This window comes from Corvus hawaiiensis, chromosome 10, assembly GCF_020740725.1.
Source record: "Corvus hawaiiensis isolate bCorHaw1 chromosome 10, bCorHaw1.pri.cur, whole genome shotgun sequence".
Classification (NCBI taxonomy): domain Eukaryota; kingdom Metazoa; phylum Chordata; class Aves; order Passeriformes; family Corvidae; genus Corvus; species Corvus hawaiiensis.
In genome coordinates, this window is record NC_063222.1 from 25,634,859 (window position 1) to 25,647,360 (window position 12,502).

Consider the following 12,502-nt stretch of genomic DNA (forward strand, 5'->3'; position numbering starts at 1 on the left):
AGATGTTAAGGCTTCTTTGTCTCTAATAAAAGCAACGTAGAATCTAAATTCCATTCGACTGACACGTCAACCCCGTGAACTAAGACTCCAAACAGTTTTATAAAACAATTAAATCAACATGTATGTACTTTGTTGGGACCTTGGAAAGGATTTCAAAACTAATAAAGAACTCTATCAGTAACTACAAAAAATCTGCAATAACAGGGAAAGGTCTCAGCAAAGTGGGAAAAGCACAGATGTGTAAACACAGCTGAGCAGAAATGTGTGTGTGGTTCATTCACTTGTTTGCCAAAGTGTCATTACTTCAGTACATTATTTACAGATAAAAAATAGCATATCCTTGCAGTCATGTGGTGCTGCTGGCTCCTTAGCCTCCCACTTATCTGACAGGGTAACCAGCAATTCTGGGCATAAATAATTTGGCCACTTTGGTAGTCAGCTCTTGGCCCAGGAAAACTCTTTTATCCAAAGAAAGAAGCAGCCAGACGGGAAAATCAGCTGTCAAGGTTGGTCTTTTTCTGCTTCCTTTTCAAATCTGAGAGTGCTGAAAGTGGGAGAGGTGGAAGTGCTGATGTGATCAGACAGGCAGGTTACAGTAAATAAACAAAGCCCCACTGTCCCCCCCCCCACCCCAGATTTCTGGGTTAATTTGATGCCACGGCTCTGACATTTCAGTGGGCACAGGATGAGAGCAGCACAGCTGGAGGGGCTCCGGTGCCTCCGTGGTGTCCTTTAGTCCTGAACTCTGGACTGTCCCCTCGTTGGTCCCACAGGCATTGTGGCTGGCACCTGACCAGAGCAGCTGGAGGGTGTTCAGAGCTGCAGCCAGCCACAGGAATCTGGGAAAACCATGGAATTGCACCCAGAGCCTGGAGCAGGTGCTGCACAAGTCTGGCCCTGGGTTTGGGCTGCACACAGGGCAGGGATTAAAGGTGTCAAGCAGGAAGCTGGGAGTTCCTCCTCTGTGGGAACCCCAAAGGACAATTAACTGATTGCTGATGGGGAGAAATGTCGTGGTGTTGGTCCTTTCCATATGCAAAATAAAGAAAGGAGTCCTAGAAAGGTTTGGGTTGGAAAGGACCTTGAAGATCATCTCTGCTGTGGGCAGGGGTGACACCACCTGGGTCAGGTTGCTCAGGGAATGCTCTGGAGAATGGATAAGCACTTAAATGTATTGCAATACTCTACAGTTCTGTTTTACTGCTGAGAAATCTCACCTTAGACACAGAAAGGACATATAAATATTAGGGGACAATGGAAGACTCTACAAAATGTACAGGCACAGGGAAAGGCAAGGGGATGGTTTGCACCTGGCTTATGTGGGGTCACCGCTGTGCAAAGGGGACTGGAGTAGGAACAAGCAGGGCTGCAGGGGAGGAAAAGACATCATCTAAATCTATTGTGGTCAAAAACCCCAATGGCAGCCTTAAAACTGCAGAGGAATATTGGAGGGACAATTAGCATTAGGTGGTGTAAAGTAACAAGATGATGGAACTGCACATATTCTTCTCTCTTTGAAGTTTTAGCAGGACATCGAGGTGGAATTGAAATATTTTGAATGTCAGTTGCTTGGTCCCACTGGAAGTTTCCCAATCACCACAAATCCAGCCACAATCAATGCACTCACACCTGTGCTGCAGTCTGCAGCTCCTTCTCTCTGCTGGTCCCCCTCTCAGGTGTCCCTGCAAGGTGTGTTACAAACACCAGAAACGGAGCTCGCCCTTCTGAGCTCACCTGCTGCTCCTCCAGGGCACAGAGTGGTGGCCAGAGAGTTGATTCTTCAAAAGTGTTTTCCTTTGTGCCACAGTCGTGCCATGAGATCACCAAAGCTCGGGTACTGAGATTTGCCATCACTCCATGGTGCTGTTCCAACCTGCTCGCTGCTTCTGCTGGGGAGGCTCTGAGATTGCAGGGCTGGGGAAGCTCCTCGGAGGCTCTTTGCAGATAATCCTTGGTCACAGCTCAGCAAGGCCCTGCTGATAACCCAGAGCTTTCTTTCACAGTTAAAAATTCCAGTTAGTAATGTAACCTGCCTGATAGCCCCAAGGAACGTCTCTTCCTTCTTCTCCAGCTTCCTCAGGGCACAAAAACTGCGCTCAGCTTTTCTCATTTCCCTTTTCTCTGCCAGTGACCCCAAGGGCACCTGCAGCCGGCAGGGCTGGCACAATTAAGTTAATCATTACCTGCTGCAGCTGTGGGGTCGATGCTCCAGGTAACTCAGCTGATTAACACTTGTGATCCTGCAGTGCTGGTTCCTCAAATCTTTGCATTCTTCCCCCTGGGATTAATCCCACTTTGCGGATTTGTGCTTAGGTCTTCGGATCCTGGAGAAGCCAGGCTGCTCCAGAGCTCCTCATCTTCTCGCTCTTTGCAAAAACACTTTTCCATAAGCAGCACTCTTGTTTTACTGAGAAATAGCAGCAAATCGTCGCATTTCTAAGAATTCTGAAAAATAAAGTTCCCAGGCTTTCCCAGCTGTAAAAGCCTCAGAAAGGCTTCTCTTCCCTTTCCTACACTCGGTTTCCCCTAGCAGAAGTATGTCTGTTACACAGCAATTTTCTTTCCATGTTTTTAAAGTGGCTGATTTTAATTTGGATGTATTTTCCCCTGCAAATCCTTTCAGTCAATACGGAATTACATAAAGTAGCTTTTTGAAGAGAAATTATATCTGGAGATGTTTCCACTGAGTGTGTCTGTATTTTACACAAATTATTTCTTTTTCTATGTCTTGGTGGCCCTATCATTTTTGATGACCTCTGCTCCACCAGCCTGATCTTAAAGAGATAAAAAATGAAAATAATGATGTAATATTTTTGATCCATCCACATCAAGAGTGATGCTTTCAAATGGAGACAGGGCGGGAAAAGTTTACTTGGATGATGGGAGGAAAGTAAATGTTTTTTATCCCCCAAAAAGATGAAAATAGGTTGGAATGGCTTAGAAATGTGTTTGCTTCATAGAAGTTTAACATAAAGAAAGGGAAGAAACTGTAAAATTTAGAATAAAAAGAATTTTGTATAGATTTATCTGGAAAGGGGAATAAAGTTTCTAATCATGAGTGACTGTCAAATGCTCATCAAAACTTCCCAACTGCTAGTCTTGAACAGAAGGTGAATTCTTTGCATGTGCTATGCAAAACCTGAAGTAAAATACAAATATTGACTTCAGTTCTCCATTATTCCCAAAAGGGCAAAAGTACTGTGCAAGCTGGGAAAGCTCCCAAACGCGTTTTTAGGAACATGGGGTGTTTTAGGTGTCCTCCACCAGGCAGTATTATTTATAATGCAAAGGAAAATATTCCAGAGTCTCACATATCAATGCAGGCTGCCTCAAGGCAGCTGATTTTCTGGGATCACAACTGCATCAACTGACAATGGAAATTAAACGCTTTGTTTTCTGCCAGTTGCTGCTGCCGTGGTGCCTGTGAAATAACACCTACGAGGGAACTTTTTGGCTGAGCATTCATCGTATTCAAGATTTTTATCTTGCTTTATGTGCTCAGGATATTTGGGTCACGTTTCTCTGACCACTGTGCCCGTGGCAGCCTGGCAGCTTTCGGGACACTGCACAGCTGAAAGCCTTTTCCTGGTCAAAAAGGAGCAGAACCTCGTATAAAACCGCTTTTACACTTTTCAGAGCTCTCGCTGCCCTGAAGACGTTCCTGTCTTCTTCTTCGGAATGTTTTCCGTATTTTCTGTCTTGTGACTGCATTTGAAATCAAGAGAATGTTCAATAACACCAAACTTTTATTTGGGGTTTATTACTTTTTGCCATGAAACACATTAACCATTTTGGGGTGGTTTTGAAGAATAAGCAGACACTTTTACTGCATTGTTTAATTTTTTTTGAACAATCAAACAATCAATTCCACCTCTGAATCCATTAATATCTCTATTGGTAGACTCATAAATCTTCATCTGGATGAAAGTTCCTCCACTGTTTTCCAGTTGGCTCCATTTGCTGGCTTATTTCCATGCTGAACATCTGCACACATGGGTGGTATCACTCAAACCTTCAAGACAAAGTTTATTTTGGATTTAAAGGATCTTTTTGATGCTGATGCCATTCATTCAGACATAACAGCAACATTTTCCACAGCAGCAACATAGTTCCCAATTTTTTTTTTTTTTTAATACCTATACAAGGGAAAAATATGTTTTATCTACCTTGCAGAGCTTCAGACTCACAGGATGTTTAAAAGAAAAAAAAAGTCTTTGTTCTGATTTATGAGAAATCACAAGGGATACAGATTCCCCCCTTGGGATATCTCTAATGAAGTGGAACCACATCGAGGCTGAGCTCCCTCCTCGTGTGCCCTGATTGTCTGGTGGGTGCTGTTACAAGCTGAGGCACAGCAGCTCGGGAGCCTGAGCTAAAGCAAGCACAAGGATTTATTGCAGTAGGGAAGTGCAGGATATTTGCTGAGTAAGCCAGGACTTCTTGCATTATGCCAGGGATTTAAAGGGACAAAAAATCTGTCTCAGCAGCAAATCTTGGGGCACTCCACATTAACCTCTCTGTATGGCAAGAATTAGATCTTTTTTCTTCTCCTTTGTTTTCCCTATCTCACGAGTACGTTTTAATCCATGGCAGAAATTTACCTTTTTACCCTGCAGTTTTCAAATTTCCCTAACAGGCTTTGAGGATGGATTGGGTCAAAAAACCTTCTAAAACCCACCACTGGATGATCTCTTTAGGTTTGCTTTTATTCTGTGGATCTTCCTGGCAGCACTCAACAGATCTGTGGGGCAAGATTTTGAACCATTCCAAAGGGAGGGTGAGGATTTCCCCCTCTTTCCCCACTTTGTCAGTGTTCTGGAGTTTAATATTCACATTAATCAGCTCATCTCAGACTCTAAACTCGACACAGCAGGAGCTGCTTGTCGATAATTTAGACAGGAGGAAATCTGAGAACGTCCAACACATAATTACCCTCTTTCTGAAAGGACAGATTCACATCTCAGTGAAATAGATGGACAGGAGCAGGCTCTGAAGTGCTGCTGTGATTTCCAGTAGCTAAAAATCTGGTTGTATCCTTCAGGAGACTATTTTGGGAGAGAAAACCACTGTGCAGCAGATAATCTACCACCAAAGTGTGCTCCACAAGCCAGGACAGCCCCAGCTCCCAGCAGGGAGCTGAATAACCTGAGTCGTGTTCCTCATGTTCTAACAACTCCTGATCTGGTGCATTCCCACCGAGGTGCATGAAAGAAAAGGATTCTTCCCCCTTCTTCTTTTCAAGCTGAGCTAAAAGCTTTTTTCCTTGGAGTGCTTTGAGGGAAGGTAGGAGACAGCGTGTGTGGCATCAGTGAGGAGAGCACACAACGTGAGGAAGCCACTCAGCACCAGGGAAAAAGTTCCAGGGTACTTGGGGAAGAACCCTAAAATCCTCGGGAATATTGAGAGGAGAATAAACAGTCAGATGCTTAGTGATGTAAATTCAACTCAATCCTCCCCAGGTGTGACTCTGGGTGATTTGATCTAAATCTAAAGATTTGGGGCCCTGGTTTGAGTTTGTGTGGTGGGATGGCCTCATCTCTCATGCCACAAACCCATAAAACGGGTTTTATCCAATTACCTGCTTTTCTGAGGGGAACGATCAGGATCCAGCCTTGAATCTTTGCCAGATTTGCTTTTTCCTTTATCACATGGGAGGCTGGAAGGTGGTGGGTTCAAAAGCAAACCGAAAGGAACAGTTCTTCACAGCTCATGGAATTTTTCACTAATGCAATGGATCTGGCGCCAGATGTTCGGAACACCGAATGTTTACAAGGCTGCAAAAAGTGCTCGGGTGAATTCAAGGAAGAAAAACCTCTGGGTGGCAATAGGAGACAAAAAACATCATCTCTTACTGGGATGCAGGTTTTTGTTGGCTGGAAAGTTTTACTTGTATAATTCTGTGCTTGGCCTGCTCTTCTGCTTTACTTCTGCAAACATCCCCAACATTTGGAGCGAGCCCAGAGGAGGCACCAGGATGATCAGAGGGGTGGAGCAGCTCTGCTGGGAGAGTTGGGATTGTTCAGCCTGGAGAAGAGAAGGCTCCGGGGAGGCTTTGTGTGGCCTTTCAGTATCTGAAGAAGGGCCTAAAATAAGGGTGGAAAGCGAATTTTTGTAAGGACGTGGAGTGACAGGCCAAGGGTGAATGGCTTTAAACCAAGAGAGGGGAGGTTTAGACGGGGTATTGGGAAGGAATTGTCCCCTGTGAGGGTGGGCAGGCCCTGGCACAGGGTGCCCAGAGCAGCTGTGGCTGCCCCTGGATCCCTGGCAGTGCCCAAGGCCAGGCTGGACATTGGGGCTTGGAGCAGCCTGGGACAGTGGGAGGTGTCCCTGCCATGGCAGGGGTGGCACTGGATGGGCTTTAAGTTCCCTTCCATCCCAAACCATCCTGACATTCCATGATTCTATTATTTGTTGATTTACCTTTGCTCAGGCTTTGCATGGCCATTCTTGAACATTCTTTATTTAATGAAAACTGTTATTAAGCCTCTGCAATTAACACATCTCTTTAGTCAGACGTCGTGGGAAAGTAATTTTGAGTCACTCCACTGTCTGAGGTGCTCGGTCCTGTAGAAACAAATCAGCTCAGTTTAGCTGTGATTTCCTTAGAAAATGTGCAATGGGAAACCTGAAAAGATTGAATTTGTTTAGAAGTTTGCAAGAAAAATAAATAGGGTGGGTACAAACTATTAAAAAACCCACTAATTTTTGGGTGAGCTGTGCAGTGTTTGCATCCTCAGGCTGTGCTGATGGCTGATTTATTTTTAATTATTTTATCTTTATTATTTTAGTTTTATTTTTAAAATACATTTAATTTTACCGTTTATTTTTATTCTTTTTCCTACCTGAATTTCACGGCCAGCAAACACAGCTGGTGGCTTTCAAAGTGAGCCAGAATCCAGGGAAAAATATTGATCTGTAGAATCACAAGCTAGAAATGAGTCAGAGGCAACTGGTTTTCAAGGATTTCAGGGTCTTCCCAGACAAACTGCAGCCAGGAGCTGAGCACAGCTCTGTGGTGATGTGCATTGCTTAGGGGCAACAGCACAACCTGGTGGTTTATGGTTATTCCAATGCATCAGGATCTGCTCAGGAATTTCCCTTCCCCAGAACCCGGCTCGTTGCCTGCACAGAACTGAAGCCTGTGTTCATGAATTCATTTGTAAGATTCCATTTTACCCGAGGTTTTCAGAATAAGTGGAAAAGAGCAGACTGCAAGGGCATAAGCAAAAAAGATAAAGTAACAAGTCCTTCCCAACATCCCTGATTCTGAAACCTCAAGGTGCTGGATATGTCTGAATTTTGCTTTCGAGATAATAACTAGAGGGATATAACTGAGAAAAAAAAAATCTTGCAATATGTACGATGCAAAATCCTGAGAAAAAAGAGAAAAAGGACAAAAGGAAAGTGTGAGCAGAAAAAAAAATGGAATTTTGCCTTGCTTTTTCTGTTATGCCAAAGCCAAGAAAAGTATATAATGCATTTACATAGACTGAATATTCAGACACCAATAATAATATTTATTCTCTTTCTTGTGTGTCTTCAGGGTAAGTGACGTTGGTCAGAGTTTAACTTCTGAGGTGGCAGTGAAATGAAACAGGCGGCAAATGTGCTCAGACCGAATTTTCAAATCTAATTAATTACATTTGCTCTTTTGCTCGCTTGTGAAGCAGGGGCTGTGCGATTGCCAGCAAGGCAGATGTGGGTGCTGAACAAAATAGCTTCCAAACTCCATATTCAGTTCATTTTCTGGTCACATAGGATGGGACAACAGCCACTGACTGTGACTAGAGAGTGTTTCCAGTGCAGTGCTGGCGCTGCTCCTGACACTGAGCAAGGCTTTTTCATGGAATATTCAAATTATAAAATGGTTTGGGTTTGAAGGCACCTTTAATTTCGTGCCTGCCATGAGCAGGGACACCTTCCACCATCCCAGGTTGCTCCAAACCCCATCCAGCCTGGCCTTGGACACTTCCAGGGACTGGGAGTCTGCAACCTGTGTGGGTGATTCACCTAAACCACAGACTGCTCAGTCCTGCTTGACTTGATACAAAGAACCTTTGATTTCACCTGTGTGGCTTTGGAGCCATGAACAAAGGGATTTTCAAAGGTTCCTCTCAAAGCACTGAAGGACTCCAGTGCTTTGGGGCAAAAGGCTCATTATTTTTATGCAGTGACTGTTCCTATAGGATTGTCTCCACATGGAAATGCTGAGGTGTCTCATAGCTTCCTCTTTGTCCTTTAGCCCAGTCCATGGCTGAGGAATGACTCACAGTCATTCCCAAGAAAGCACTGGAGTCCATGTGGAGGTGTGACCCATGCATTTAAACTGATTAAGTGTTCTCTTAAGTTTCAGTTGTGTTATTGTGATCCAATGTGTATGAATTCTGCTGAAATTTGTGAAAATACTCATTATTCTGCTTTGGTTTATTAGAGAGGAAACACATTGTTACATAAATAGGACAAAATACTCTGAGGATCAGTGAGGATATTCCTGAAAAATTGTACAAAGAGCTTTGTAAAAGTGTAGATAGGGAGAAGAGGAAAAAAAAAAAAAAGAAAGAATTGTCTTCCTTTCCTTGAGTGCTGAATTGGAGGAGAAAATGATCAAAGACCAAATGCTGCCATTCACAACCTTTCCCTGGATCCCACTGAAGCACAGGGAGGCGATGCAGTTCCTGAATCCCTCTGGAGCAGGCATGGGAAGGGTGTTGAGCTGTGCCACAGCTAGCCATAACCACGGACAGAAACCAAAGCCCTGAATGAACGCTGTGCCAGCTTCCCACACATCCTGCTTCAGGCTGGAGGAACAGGAGTATTTTTCAGCTCTCTAAAAACCTTTGGTGAGCACAGGGATGTCAGGTCTCCCTGCCTGATGTGCTTTGATCACCCATCAGTTCAGACACTGATCTGTGCTTTGCTCAGGTGCAGCAGGCAGTGTTGCTGCCTGGATGGAGAAGCTCAGATCAGCTGGGTTGAGCTGACATTGCCACCTGCCCCTCCTGCCATGGGTGCTGGGTGGTCTGTGGCAGCACTGACAGGGTTAATTCTCTACTCTGCTTCCCCTGGCTTCCCAAAGTTATTCCATATTTTCATGCTAGCAGGAAGGATTTGTCAGCAAAAATTTAATGCACTACTGGGGACTTCTTCCTATCATGGAATTATTAGGTTGGAAAAGCCCTCCAAGATCCTCGAGTCCAACCATTCCCCCAGCACTGCCAAGGCCACCACTAAACCGTGTCCCAGGGGCCTCATCCACACATTTCCAGGGATGCTTCCATTGCCTTTCACCCTTTCAGTGGAGAAATCTTCCCTGTTATCTCATCAAACCTGCCCTGGGGTCACTTGAGACCTTTCCTCTGCTCCTGTCACTTCTCACCTGGGAGAAGAGACCCACCGCGGTGTGAGCCCCTTTCAGGGACTTGTAGAGAACAAAATCTTGACAAATGGGTGTCAAACAGCCACTCAGACAAAAATCCCAGTTTTCATGCTAGGATAAAAGAAAATTTGCCTTTTTTCCATGCTAAATTGAGGGATCATGGAGAGGGTCTGCACTGTGTTTGTCCCCAAAGTGAAAGCTGCACCAGCACTTGCAGTACACACAGATGGTGAATCATCTTCTACCCAGAGGAGGACAAATTCTGTAGTAAAAATTCACTGTGTTCCCATATTTGTCCACCAAATTGTGTTCTCGTTGCTGTAAATTTTGTATTAAATTATTTAGGTCAGCTTAAATTTGGAAAGCAACAAAACAAGCACCATTTTTTTGCCTCATTTACATGTCTGTGGTTGTTGTAACACAGTTTGCTTCCTAAATTAAAGTGATGCAAGCAGTCTGCCAGGGAAATGAGCGGCAATATTTTTGGTTATATTTTTGAAAAGCTGGTTGTAACTCTCAGTCATTGACCCAAGAATAAGTGGAGAATGAAAATTCAGATTTCTTTCAGCATGCACTGGATCTGTGGATGCTCTGGTTTGAAGTTTCATAATTTTCCTGTGAATTAAGAGCATTTTCAGTCTTTGCTTAATGGTTTAAGCATATCAATATCTGTGATCCTGTGATTAAGGCCTGCCTGAGGGCAGGTATTGTCAGGATCCAGGGGATCACATTAAAAGCCATTAATAGCTGCATCCTGTGCTCTGACATGATGCAATCCAGCAGCTGCCCCGTGCAGAAACTCTCCAGGCATCGTGTCAAAGGGACACAATGCTAATAACTGAGTTAGGGTGGGTTTATGGCACCCTGATGGTGCCAGAGCCCTTCCCGTGCCTTCGGAAAGACTCATCCTCAGGGCCTGCGCTCATCCTACTTCTTGTTTTCATTGCTGGTGAGATTCCAGCTCCTGCCAAAAACTCCAGACCCCATTTCTGGCTGGCTCTGTCCCAGGCAAACACCTCTCTGTCCCTCAGTGCTTCCCATAAACATTTCCACACCGCAGTCTCAGCTCCTATTGCCTGACATTCCTGTGGGGGTACCCTGGATGTGCTGACAAACGATGCTTTGTGGGTTTCTCTGGGTGGGTTCCATCTTTCTGCTCCCACCAGATGCCATGTACCATAAATGGAAAGGTTTTTTCCACTGAGGCTGCTCATAGCTGATCTTCTTTGCATGAATCCGGCCATGGAGTGACCCAGTACAGCTTTCCAAGCAAAAGGTTCTGCTGGTGGAAGCACTGCAGGCCTTCTGCTTCCTCTTTATTTATTTATATTGTTTTTATTTGTATTTTTTCTCCCACTCTGGAGAACCTCTGTGCTGATCCCAAAGACTGAATTCCCATTGCCCATGCACCAGCACAAACCAAATTCCCCGTCCCCAGGCACCCATCACGGCAACACCTGATCCATTCACTTACATTCCCTTGGGTCAAACATCTTGGTTCCTGTCTGTTCTGGTATAATTATCCCAGCAACATTTGATAAATTTTACTCCTTGCCCATCTTCTCTGGAATAGCTTCCAGGTTTCTCTATAAAACCCTCAGATTCAGGCCCTTTTCCTATTTCATGCACCAATACTTAATTTTTCTACAGGTTTTTATTGATTGTTTCTTGTGTTAATTTTTTTTTTTTTTTTTTTTTTTTCTGTTTTACGGCTGCTGTTAACATTTGCTGGAGGAATTATTCTATGTAAGGATATCACAGCAGATTTTTTGGCAACAAGAATAGCAACTAAAATTTGGGATGGGAGGGTGTGGAATAAAAGGAGGAGGAGGAGGAGAGGAAAAGCAGCATAGGAGGGTGAGCAAATTGCTTTTCCCTTTTCAGTGGTTAAATCCTAACCACTGGTAAGTGCCCTTTCAGTGGGGAGGGCAGCTGTGATATGGGTACAAATGGGCTCAATCAGAAAGGCAACCCCACAGGCACTTCCATTTCTTCATGTGACATTCAAAACTTCCGACGTTTTCAGCAGCTGGTGATGGGATTTACTCTTTTTTCTCTTTTCTTTTGCGTGAACACGAGAATTAAAATCACTTGAAGGCTTTCACCGAGCAAGACCTCACCGTCGAGCTTTGATCCTCCAGGGGCACTGGGAAATAGACTGACAGTCTTTGCCAACCTTATTGATGCTGTGATTCTGTTTTATGGAAGCTGTGCTCCCGCAGGAGAGGCAAGGGAAGGCAATCCCTGGGCAACTCAGCAGCACCCACCCACCCACCTGTGGGCTTTCTCCAGCGTGAGCAGGTTGTTGCTTTGGCAAAAATGAAAGCAAAAATGCAGTTTGTGCCACGAGGTTCCATCTGTGCCTCCTGAATCCATTTCCAGGCCGAGTCATCACTACAGCCTTCATTGGGATTGATTATTGTGCACACAAGATTCACAGCTGTGCTGGTGGCTCCAACTAGAAGCACTGGCAGTTCCTGGGTGGGCTGATCCCAAGTAGTTTTCCTTCCCCAGGGGCTGGCTGCCAGCTCAGGAGCCCAGGAATATTCTGCATAACATCTTATGGTTGCTGCCTGTGGTGACTCCTAGAAAATGTAACCTCTGAATCCCAAGGGCTGACTTCTGCTTACTGTGGAAAATGGATGGAAATGCTGCTTTTATTCAAAATTACCATCAACAAGTCCTTATTTTTTAGTGATATATTGAGAGAAAACATATAAAACTGCAGCTATAAAAGTGGGCTGTTGAAAACAAACCAAAAAGGATGGTGGTGTCCTGAAATGCTGAGTGTCTGAATGCAATCCAGTCTTTCTTACGATCTTGGGCGCATCTTTCAATTGCCCGGGCTCCATGGTCTGACAACTTAAACAGAAAGTCTTTCAGGCCCTGGACTCTCTTCATGCATTTTGTCCTGAACCTGCCTCCAGGCAGAAGGGAGAAAATGAGCAGAGAATCAGAAAATTCCTGCAGCCACTAAAACTCCTGTCCCTAGCCGAGGTCCGCGAGCTCTGCCAGGCTCTCCAGCACTGCACTGAAGATTTCCTTTCCTGTTTTAACCTCTTGCAACTCCTGCTAAGGGAAAATACACTTAAGGATCACTTTTGGAGTTAAAATGCTCCGACATGA

General features: G+C 44.6%; 1 protein-coding gene across 1 annotated transcript in view; it reads left to right on the plus strand.

The window, feature by feature from the left end:
* Positions 1-396: 396 nt before the first annotated feature.
* BCHE (butyrylcholinesterase) overlaps positions 397-12,502 on the plus strand; it is a 47,194-nt gene continuing 35,088 nt past the window's right edge. Inside the window, exon 1 of the mRNA XM_048314821.1 lies at positions 397-506. The gene's annotated coding sequence lies outside the window, so the exon portion shown is untranslated. The remainder of the gene's footprint in view (positions 507-12,502) is intronic.